Source organism: Tamandua tetradactyla, chromosome 5, assembly GCF_023851605.1.
Source record: "Tamandua tetradactyla isolate mTamTet1 chromosome 5, mTamTet1.pri, whole genome shotgun sequence".
Classification (NCBI taxonomy): domain Eukaryota; kingdom Metazoa; phylum Chordata; class Mammalia; order Pilosa; family Myrmecophagidae; genus Tamandua; species Tamandua tetradactyla.
In genome coordinates this window covers 79,958,106-79,970,676 of record NC_135331.1, presented here as the reverse complement: position 1 = coordinate 79,970,676, position 12,571 = coordinate 79,958,106, and the positions used below count along the sequence as shown (strand labels likewise).

Sequence of the window (12,571 nt, the reverse complement as noted above, 5' to 3'; positions counted from 1 at the left end):
AGGAAAGAATGAAGAGAAGTGAACAAGCCTAAGGAATGTGTGGGACATCATCAAGCTTACCAATATATACACTGTGGGAATCTCGAAAGGAGAAGACAGAAGGGGGCAGAAAGAACATCCAAAGAAATCATGGATGAAAACTTCCCAAATTAAATGAAAGACATGAATACGAACATCTGCAATGCTTAAGAAACTCCAAACAGGATAAACCCAAATAGACTCACACTATGCCATGTTATAATCAAACAGTCAATTGCCACAAATAAAGAGGAAATTCTGGAGGCCACACGAGAAATGTGTCATATACAAGGGAACGTCAACAAAATTAAATGCTGACTTCTCATCAGAAACCATGGAAGCAAGAACGTAGTGGGAAGACTTATTTAAAATGTTGAGAGCAAAAAATTGCCAACCAATAATTCTATACCTGGTAAAACTGTCTTTCAAAAATGAGAGCAGGATTAAGACATTCTCATATAAAAGCTGAGGGATTTTGTTACCACTAGATTGGCTCTGCAAGAAATGCTAAAGGGAGTTCAGCAGGTTGAAAGGAAAGGACAGAAATCAAATGAATAAAGCCACCTGAAGAAATGAAGATCTCCAGTAAAGACAAGGAAACATGGGTAAACATAAATGCCAGTACTATTATACTATTGATTTGTAACCCCACTTTTTATTTCCTATGGGTTCTAAAAGAAAAATTCATAAAATGTGATTATAAGTGAATGGTTTTGGATTCAATGTATTATGACAAGAATAAAAAAAGGTGAGGGAAAGAAGTTTATATATATTATTAAAGTTAAGTTGGTATTAAAGCAAATTCAATTGTTATAGAATTAGGACAGTAAATTTAAGCCCCATGTTAACCACAAAGAAAATATCAGAGAATATACAAGTTCATAGAGACAGAAAGTAGAGTACAGGTACCAGGTGAGTGGTGAGTGGAGAGTTAATGCAAATGAGCGTAGGACTCCTGTTTGGGGTAAAGGGAAAGTTCTAATAATAGATTGTGGTGAGGGTACTGAAATATCATGAATGTGGTTAATATCATTGAATGATGGGCTCAGGAGGGGTTGGGAAGGGAAGATTCATGTTGTATATAAGTTTCCACAATAAAAAATGAAAAGAATAATGACAGTTAAATGTAACACATAATACTGGTTGGAATCTAAGGGTAGAGAAAAGCCTCAAAAAGACATTGCTGGAAAAAGGAAAAAATAGGAATCAGTCTGTAAACTCTATGTCAATGTTAATTTTCTTGAATTAGATAGCTGCACTTAAGATAGTTCCATAACTGAATATCCTTGTTCATAGGAAAAGTACATGGAAGTATTATGTGCTCAAAGAATAAGATGTGTACAACCAGTCTCAAATGTTCAAAAGGTAAACAGACAGCCAGACAACGATGTGGCAAAGGTGCAAAATATTAAGATTGGTAGTGCGGGGTATGTGGGAGGGTGAGGGTATACTGGAGTTCTATGTATGGAGTTTGCATTATTTCTGCAACTGTCCTGTAAGTTTGCAATCATTTCAAAATACGAAGTTTTTAAAAAACTTACAGATTCTAACAGGCTTGTTAATTTTTATAGCCCAAGTGATGAATATATCATATTTGTGAATTGTATTTTTTAAAAACTGGAAACTGAATTTGGTATTATCAGTTCAGTCCCTATCAGTGCTTAGGATGGCAAGACTTCTATAGTCTGCATTCCCATCTATGTATTTCAGTAATAAGCAAGACTTCTATATTGTGCATTTCCATCTATGCATTTCAGTACAGTTTTATTTAGAAAAAAGAAGACCTAAGGGGCAGTTCCATATTTAACTGGTTTTCCACAGTGACTCAATACTGTTTCAGTTATATTGGAAATAGAACATTCCCGTTTATCTTCCATATGTGGATGAAATTGTCATATTCTATCAAAATTCACCATGTTAATGTGACCCATTTTCTCAATGTATCAAAATAATTTTTAATTCTAATTTTTGCCAACAAGTTGTTGGTGTTTTCAAGCTTAACAAGCTTGTAATTCTGTTATCAAGGTCATGCATACAATAGCAAATCATTCTAAGACAAATCCTAGAAATATACTTAATATACTAAGACTGGCAATGCAGTAATATTAATTTGCTTTGTCAGTCACCATTCAATCAGCTGTGCCCTCTGAATTGCTACAGCAGTTTTTATATCACCAAGTTACAAAAAAGAAAGAACAAATTTTAAAATATTTTGTGTTGTTTGTTTTTTGACTTTGTATCATTTTATCCTTACTAGAGAAGTCAATTAACCTGATGAGAGACAGATGATATTTGTTGATATTTGCTATTGACATTCTAATAACATTTGTAGGAATATTACAATTTATTGATATCTTGGTGTAAACTGCCTACTTTGCAGACTGCCAATAATTTCAGGCTATTCATTTAATTTTCTATTATACCTTTGCCAAATCACATATGACCATATTTATACAATATTTAATTATTCATTTAATGCTGTATACCTAATTTGAACATCTTAGACAAAATATGCAATACAAATGAAGAGAAAGGAGTGGTTTCTTGGTCATTTAATGAGACATAAAATACTCATGATAAGCAAACATTTAAAATGACTATTCCAATCCTTTGAAATGTTACCTAATACACTATGTATTAAACAGGCTCTACTCTACTTTAAAATAATCAATATTTAAATTAGAAATGAAAATTAGAAATTCTTTTACTTTTGTGTATCAAATAATCTTTGAAGGACAATAACCTATAGCAATTTATTTTTTATAAAAGGAGTATTTGTAGTTACTTTATCATCCACTTTTTTTTTCAGTAAAAGGGGAATTAAACTATTACAGGACACCTTGTTAAGTAATTATATAGCAACATCACTGTGCAATTAAATAGCCATCAGTCCCCGCAGCTGAGAAATTTCAGGTAATTATTCAAAGATAATTTAATAGGAGAATTACTGTATTCAAGCAAGCATTAGCTAGTAATCTACCTCAATTAAAGCATCCAATTAATTTCAGAACCTTGATAACAGTTACCTTTGGCAAAAATATCCTTTCCCCTCATTTGATCCCACATATATAATATTCTTTAAACATTGTATAAAGTTAATTTACTTCTCCTAAAAGTATAGTCTATTAACAATAGTCTCCTGAGAAATTAAATAAATGCAACTATGAAAATATTCCTTTCCCCCCTCTCTCATCTGTACCTGCCACCCAGCCTCTTATGTAGAAATTGAATAAGGCAGATTTGGATTTTGGAGTAACAACTTCCTCAGTTGTCATCACAAAGAACAAAAAGCATACTAGCAATGGAAAACTTCCAGAAAGGGCTTTAGTTTTCAGACTGATTAGCCCACTGGAAAACTGTCCTTGGAAAATGTTCTCCTATCAATTTGGTGGTGATGTTGGTGGTGGATGTAATGATATATGTCCAAGACACTTCTGGGTGGAATTTTGTTTGCTTGCATTTTTACCTGAGTGTTCATGCTTAATAGAAAAAGCCCTCAGATTTGAGGGTTTTGACAAAGATGGTTGATGATTAGTCATCAATACTGATCTCGATGATTCAGTCTTTCAAGTTGTCCCTTAACCCTCCTGAGTTCGACTCACTCACAGCCCTATCAGTTTCTGGGGTACACATTACTCAGCCTTAATGAGCCTTGGATATGGAAATGCCTGGTGCAGTGCAAGGCACTTCTTACAGGCCGTTCTCAAACCAAATGGGAGTGTCCTTTTCCCTGAGGATCTCACATTCTGGATTTTCCAGAAAGGAGAGCACATGGCCAGTATCTTAAACTCACTTGCCTCAAAATTAAATTAAAAGTAGAATAATGTTGAGGGTGCATGGGTGGTTCAGTGGTAGAATGCTTGCCTTCCATGCGGGAGACCTGGATTTGATTCCTGGACCATGCACCAAAATCAATCAATCAATCAATCAATAAATAAAATAAAAGTAATATAACTTCGATGAAAATGGAAAAAAGCTACATTGATTTGGCTGTGCATATTGTCAGGTGGTTAGAAATGCCAAAATGCATAAATATTTTTGCCTCTGGATGTCAACACTCAGAGCTCCTGAAGTTCCCATAGCAGCTGTGAAACTGAATAAAGACCATGCAGATGTCCACTGATGACCCAGAAATTCACAGGCTCACTTCCCCACATCCTCCTCATTCAGCTCCAATCTTTGCCTTTGACTCTTAGCTTTATACCTTAGATACCTTTCTGCGTTTACTTCCTTGCACAGATGCTCTGTGTGGACTGCTCACCTGATCTGACCTGCTGCTCTCTCAGGCTTCCTGACTTCGCAGGTGCCGGCAGCCGATCACAGTTTTAGGCACTGAGTTTCCTGCTGGCTCAGGCTCCCAAGACTCCACCCAACCCATCTCCATTTGTCAGAGGAGGAGACAGAGCCAGATTGTTGGTCTGAAAACATATCGCTCAGGGCTGACTTGGGTGAGGTGAGTGAGGCTGAGTTATGCAAGTGATGATCAGATCCTGTCTGTTTCTCTTTTTAAAAAATATATGTTATCGTTGTTGGGCACACATCCAGTTTCTGACTACTGCTGCTGCAATTTGCCTACACTTCCCAGATAAAATGGTCTCTAAGTGACTGCATCACTCCACTCCTTGTCATCACCTCCCCAAATTCCTAATGCATCCAAAGGTAAATTTTTCACCTCTCAATGTATAATCGTATCTTTCACACTGTGGTGCATTTTCTAGGAGCCAAAATTAAGTCATCCTCATCTGCAAAGCTGTAGCATAGACATTGTAAATAGCTTTCAAAATACCAATTTATTTTTAAGATAGTTTCATTCTCCACAAGGTTTGACTTTTTGTTTTTGATGGGGGTTTTAGGCTTTGGAAATTCCTATGAGAAATTTTTATGGCTATTCACATGGCCTCCTTTAATTTTAATTAACTTCAAATGCAAAAAGGCACCTGTGATCCTGCGGCTTCCCAGAGAAGCCTGGGAGCTGAATTTAGCAGCTCTTTGGCATTGGCATGTAACAGGTTAGGTCATGTTCCCTGGGCACATGGCACCACGCCTGGCATGTATTAGGCTCAAAGCATGTCTAGTACATGACCAGTCCTTCTGCTGCTCTCTCCTGCCCAGGTGCATGTCTTACATGGTCTCACTGGCATACAGTTAGACCGCTGACTTAAAGTTGTGTTATACCAAAGCACTATTTTCCCATTACGTTGAAATTAACCAGCAGGAAAGATGAACCTTTCTAAAACAAACAGGAAAACAAAATTTCAATTTGAATGGTCTAAATTTCAGTTCATTTGGACTGGAAAGAATTTCAGAATTGAAGAAAAATAAAAGAGAGAAAATTAAGTTACCAGAGAGAAATCAAAGTGATATTCCCTCCCACAAATTGATTTATTAGAATATATTGATGGTGAGCATGTCACAATTTATAAGGTTTCTGCTTTGTTGCTTATGCAGGCATCATCAGTACCTGGTAATGTTTACTAACTAGAATTGTGATCCTGTTGACATCCAGAGTCAAATTATACGTTTATCAAATCCCTAATCAACAGTGCGTTTCCAGCACACATAATGCAAATGATTAAAGCAGGTAACAATTTCTCCAAAATAATCACAAGATACCCAGAGGATTTAATTCACTTTATCTCAGCAACTCTTACTATTCTAATTATTACTGCTTTTAGGTGTTACCTCTTATTTTCCTTTAAAATTACAAATGGTATACTTTACTTTCTTATCATGTCATAGAACTCTGTTATTAATCACATTTTGGGAAAATCCTTCAGAAGATTTAATAAGAAATTTTAAATCCCCAGTGGATTTTCCATTGCTACAAATTCCCTAAACCCTTAAATAAAGCAGCCCATAATTGATTAATAAAAAGCTAAGTAATTTTGGAATTAATATAAATTCCTGGGGCCCCATAATCACAACTAGCAGGTCAGTCACAGCACTGCTCAATTAATATCCAGGTAAATAATCTGGAAATCGACAAGCCCTATAAGGGGATTTTCAGCATTTCCAAATTGTTAATCCACAATAAATGCCTCTCAGAGGCTGGGCACAGCCCAGGCCTTTTCATGTTTTGAGTTTCTGGTTTATTAAAAATGCTTAAAAACAGAGTTACCAAAATTGCTCACATTTAAAATGATTATGCCTAATACATTCATGTCATAAATGCTCACACAAATTACAACGTTATATGATTGTCTATATAAAAATCTTATTTATGGAAATGTTCACTGGCTGTGTAGCTCAAGTGGCCTGGCCTGACTCTGCAACCTTTGTACCTAATGGTGACTTTTCTGATGCCCTGCAGGCATCTCTGTGACTCAGCAGGTCAGGCCATGCAGCTCCTCAGCGCACCTGAGGCCTGGGCCAGAGGGCCACTGTCTCCCCCTACATCACTGGGCTCAGTGCACAAAGATAAGTGACCAGTGTCTGCTCCCTCTAGTTCTCTTTTTAACATTTCTGAGAAAGAGTGCATTACAATTATCTAGGAGAGCCCATCCCAGTGCTTAAAATCATTCACACTCTTCAAAAGTGATCTTCTATAAGTCACATTTTTTTCCATTAAAATTTAGGTTCATCTCCTTTCAACCAGACCTTGTCAAATATTTGTGATTCTGCCTTGTAGAATTTGCAAGTTTATTACGTTACTCCCCCAATCCCACTTGTGAGTGTGTCATGTATGTTAAATAGCTCAAACTCCTTTACATTTCTTCTGTGAGTCTTAGGATATTTTTATGTTCTGAAACACTGAAATGATCACATTCAGTGCTTTGAAGAGAAAGATAATGAAGGGAAATAATGTGATTGGCACATTTTTTCAAATGAAGAAATACATGTGATCGATTTAATCACAGGTAGCTTTGTAAAATTCTCAGATATAGAAATATCACTATTTACTAGATATTGTAGAAGATACTACATTTAAAAAACAGGCCTTCATTTAGTATTCTTAATATAAAAATAGCTTTTATAAATCAATGAGGAAAAGAATAACATGGCAAAAGAAACGTGGGCAAAAGGCAAGAACAGGAAATTCTGTACCTCTCTCTGTACTTCTAGCAGGCAGGTGTGGTGGATTAAAGCTGTAATGCAGAAAAGCGTGTTCTTAAATCTAGTCCATCCTCATGGATTCCCCTATTTCCCATGGTAAATAAGATTTTTTGATGAAACTACTATACAGTTAAGGTGTGACTCACCAGTCTGGACGGGACTTAGTCCTATTATGAGAGTCCTTTATAAATGACATGCATACCCAGAAAGAAGCCCGCTGAAGGAAAAAGCTGGAATCAATGAAAGCCTGTAGAGAAGAGAGAGCCCAGATGCTGCCATGTGCTGTGCTGTGTGGCAGAGACACCCAGGGTTGCCAGCAGCCAGTCTTCTGAAAGAAAGCATCACCTGAAAATGCCTTGAATTGAACATTTTCCTGGCCTCAGATTGTAGGCTAACGAATTTTCATTGTTCATGCCAACACTTCCATTATATCTACTGTGAGCTGCCTAGGAAACTAAAAGAGTGTAAATTGATAGTATCTTTCTCGAGAGCAATTTTACACTGTGAATTACATGCCTTAATATTTCAAACCTTTAGGACAGTAATTCTACTCCTAAGAATTTCTCCTAATGAAACCATCATGATGTGTGGAGATATTACATACAAGGATGTTTATGACAGCCTCAGTGTCTCTAATAAGGAGGCTTGTTGAGTATAAAAATGGCCAAATGAAGGAAAACCATGTTCCATTAAAAATGATGCTGTAAAAAATTTTAATGACATAAAATTTTTTTCTAAATGTATCAAGTTGAAAAATGCAGGTTACAAACCAAAAGCTACAGTATGATACTGTTTTTTTTTAAGTATGTGATAAACGTGTATAGATATAGTCTACAATATTTAGAGCAATTGCCTCTGGTTAGAGAGTATGCCAGAAATTTTTATTTTTTATATTTAGGTTTATCTATATTTTCTAAATTGCTTAGACTGAACAGATATTACTTTTTATAATTAGAAAAAAATAAGACTTATAGAGGAACGAAAGCACCCCATCTCAAGGAATATGCAATCCCATAGAAAAGCATTGATAACACAAATGATTTCTTTGATAATCAAAATCCACTTTTGTTGGTGAAAATCATAATTTAAAAAATTAGGATATTCATTAAATGTAAACCTAAACATGATTTAATTTTTGCATATTTAAAAGATTTTCCATTTAAACAGACTCACAGATTTTTGAAGAAAAATCTTTTATCACTCACTTTTTATTCAACATACAGCAATGATAATTATACAGAATTCTATATAGTTCACCTGTATCATGATTTCAGCACAGCTTGGGAAAGCCTGTAACTTTCCAGGAAATAAACACAAATGCTCTCCTCTAACCTGGCTAATGGTCAATCATGGGTTCATGGCTTTAATGATGTTGACGAGTAGAAAAAGCAGTGAATTTTCTCTAACCCAGAGTCCAGCTGCCCATCCATGCTGACCTCCTCTGGATGTGGGCTGCTCTTCACAGGCCCTTTACTGTTTGGACACCAGGTGGCCAGTGCTTTTTTCCAGGCCCTGAGCCAGGCCACTGAGTCCCACTGCGAGTATAGACACTGCTCTGATTCTTGCGTCTCTTACCTTATACTCAACTCCCGCCCCCCCCACCCCGACTAAACAGTCTCAGGAATCTCAGGCTCCTATCAGCAGTGAATTCCCGTTTTTCCTAAATATTTATTTTTATATCTCATTTTTATTGATTATACATTTTTATATAGAAAAGTTGGAATTATGAAAGATACAAAAAATGTATAGATAAAAAGTCATTCATAATCGCAATACTTCAAGGAATCACTGTTAACTCTTTGGTATATTTCTATCCAAATTTGGTATATTTCTTCCTGCATTTTTTTATACTATATGTATTTATTTTAAACTAATTGAGATGAATTATACAAAGTTTTTTTTTTTTAGGTGCATAGTCTGGGAATCGCACTCGGGTCTCCTGCATGGAAGGTGAACATTTTACCACTTAACCACTCATGCACCCTATACAAAGTTTGTACAATTATCACTTTATGACCATTCACCCATTAAACATTTTCCACTAAATGTTCTTCTGAATATAATTTTTATTAATTTGAGTTAACAATTATTACTTGATAATAATTTTAAATGATGGGCACAGTATTCATTCTGTCTCATAGATGCCCCATGGTAGCTTCTCTCCTAGGGCTGGAATCTGGGTTTTTTAAAGTGTTTAAGCATCAAAATAATACTATGATGAACATCCTTGCACATATACTTTTTGAAAACATATCTGATGACCCTCAGTTAATTCCTAGCACTTGGATTATTGTATCCAAGGGTAGGAATACAGGAATATTAATTAATGTTTGGGTGGATATTTGCACACACTTTCAAAACGATGGCCAGCTTCTGGCTTGCTCTTTTCTCAGTGCCAATTTAAGTGCCTTTCAGCCTTGTTGAAGTGCCACTAGCATCTAAAGGCAGAAGATGTATACTTCCTTAGCACGACTGGCAGCTCATATTGTACATCTATCTTTTTAAACAGAAACAGCTTAAATGGAAAGTAGAACAGTCTCCTCAGACTCTGTAGATATACTTGGTGAGAAGAGCAAATTTCAGTTATTGCAGAGCAGGTCTAAATATAGATTCTATATTGACTGATCCTTAGAACCTACATTTTTAGAAGACTTTGCCCATTTATTACTCATTGACCAAACCATATTTTTCTCAGGACAAACCCAATGGAGACGATCCATTTTATTTATTTCTGGTACTCGAATACTTCATTTGGGTGACGTGAGAGTGCTTAAGTAGTAGGCTTGGTACAGGACTCAGTGATCGTGGAATGTGTGATGATGTGCCAACACCTACTAATTTGAAGTTAAATTTTAAAGGCCCTTTTTTGCATCTGATGATAATTTTTGAAAGTTTATCTACTTGACTGCCTAGTAACTCTGACATAAAAAAGTAAATCCCCTTTTTAATCAACCAACCACCGAGAATGAATTGTTAATGTGGACTTAAAGCTTTAAGAAACTTTAAGTTGAAGAGAAATTTAGATCTACAAACTTACTGAGGTAAAAATATTCCTTCATCTTACTTAAATCTAAGGTGATTTCTTAACTCGCAACAGAAACCTGATTTACTCTTGTCAACATATCAAATATTGGGGCTAAAGGGACTTAAGACTAAATGAGAAATTGACGTCTTACTAAAAGGCTAGACATTAAGTACCCTTGGGATACTAAGAATTATTTGGCTTGATTCTATCAATGTAAAGCCCAGGAAACCGAAATAACAGCAGAAGATGCAGGGGAAAGGAAGACGGTCGTCCAGTTTAGAGCAAGACATTCTCTCTAGCTTTAGTAGTGTAATAAAAAGGCACCTGCTATGGCTTCAGAAGTCCTGCATGAGTTTTTAATTATAGCTCCATCATTTACTTCTTGTGAGAACTTAAGCAAATCACTTTACTTTTCTAGGTTTAAATTTCTTCTTTTGTAAACTAGACAAAAACAAACAAAAACAACAACAAAAAAACACCTAACAGGGTTGTTGAGATTAAAGTTCTTTCAATGCTATAAAACTCTATACCAGTGGTTCTCAATGGAGGGTGATTTGTCCCTCCAGAAGGCATCTGATAATGTCTGGTAACATTTTCAGGTGTCACACCTGAGGGATGGAGCATGCACTACTATGTCTAGTGGATATGAGCCAAAGATACTTCTGAGCATCCTATGGTGTACAAGATAGTCTCCTACAGCAAAGTATTATCTGGCCCCAAGTGTCAGAAGTGCTGAGGTTGAGAAACCTTGCTCTATATGATTTTTATAATTATGATTTACTATGAGCTCCCAGTACATTTGACTTCCCCAAATTTTTAGGGGAAGTTTAGGGTTTTACTAAGAGCTCCCTTCTTTGATCAAATCCCAAGTAATGCAACCACAGTAATTACTTCTTTAGCACAGGGCTTGATCTAGTTTATTCCTCTTCTCAAGCCAAGTTGTACCAATCCTTTGTCTGTTAAGAAAGACTTACAACCCATGGCACAAACAGGTTAAACGTATGATGCCAGACTTCCATAGCAGTGTCATCTAGGAGTTCCATTTCACATGGAATGGTGAACACATTACAGGCCCAAGCGGGAAGTCAGCAGGCTGGCATTCGGGCAATAGCTGGAGGAATAACTCTGCCAAGCAGCTGCTCTGAGGAGAACACTTCATAAACTCACAGAAGCAGAGAGCTCTTTGACTAAGATGTCCGACTGATCCCACAGCTTTGTTTTCTCCATGTCTCAGTTTCTCCACTGGAGAACTGGACGTGGCAGGAGGAGTCCCAGTCACAGCGAGACTGAAAGCTCTCAAACACTGCTGTATAGCTGTTCTGCTGAAACTGAGTGGATGGCACATCACCCTTTCTGTTGGTGAAAGCGTCATGAAAGAAAATGACAACTTGTGTTTCTTCTCACATCTCCTGGACATGTGGCTTCATTTCATATGTTTGTAAAAGAAAGAGAAAATACCCCAGCCCCCAAGTTACCATCGAACATTCCAATTAATCTAGTCAGCTGCATTAAAACACCGAATGGTATGGTTAACTCAATGGTTTTTTTAAAAATCCAATTTATACCAGTTGTTTGATTCAGGCTGTGTCTAAACATACAGACCAGTGTGGCTGGTTAGGTCAGCCTATGGTTCCAGAAGCTGCTGAACAGACCTCAGTTGAAGAGATGCTGCTCATTCAGTCTCATGGAGGTACCACCTTACCTGGCTCAGTGAATCTCAGAATTATTTGTCTCTCTAAAATTACACAAGTGGTTATGAATATCCCAATTAATAAAAACAGTAATGCCTTCCTTTGCTTCACGGACAGGGATATGGCAAACAAGGAAAAGTGCACATGCCATTCAAGGGACACATGATTAACTGTAGATGATGCAGTCAGAAATCCTACTGAAAGAGAGAGCTACTTATCCAGATGAAATCACCCTCTATATCTGCTTGGTGCAGAACGTGTCTTAATTTTCCTGACATGTAAAGGAGGTAGATCTTGACCTCCAAATATATAAAGAAGGTAGTATTTTTGCACATTTGTTGTCAGATAATGACTTGGAGCACATTTTGAAAGACTCTTTGGAGGCCACTAAATGTGGACCATTCTTAGCTAAATTAATTTAAAACACTTCGAATACTTTAAAATAAAACGAATCCCTGCACTGGTGGGTTGAAAACTTTTCCTATCCCCAGGGAACTAAAATAATACCCTTTGGCACAGTAGGCAAGGTATTTTAGGCAATGGCTCTCTAGTGATAACAAGGCAAGTAAATTTTTAGGAATTCGGGATGCTAATCACAATGTCTCAAGATGTCACAAGAACACAGACTGATAGGGCCACAAGGTGCGGCACTCCTGCAAAGGAGAGGCAAGCGGGAGGGAGCCTGGCTGCCCGGTCCCACCACGGCTTGATCTATCATAAAGGTCAAGATAATTGGCCACATACAGCAAAATCAACACCACTTGCCCTTCCCCAGCCTCACAGA

General features: G+C 36.8%; 1 pseudogene; it reads right to left on the bottom strand.

The window, feature by feature from the left end:
* Positions 1 to 11,323, bottom strand: part of LOC143683134 (palmitoyl-protein thioesterase 1-like) — a 55,005-nt pseudogene extending 43,682 nt beyond the window's left edge.
* Positions 11,324 to 12,571: the final 1,248 nt, after the last annotated feature.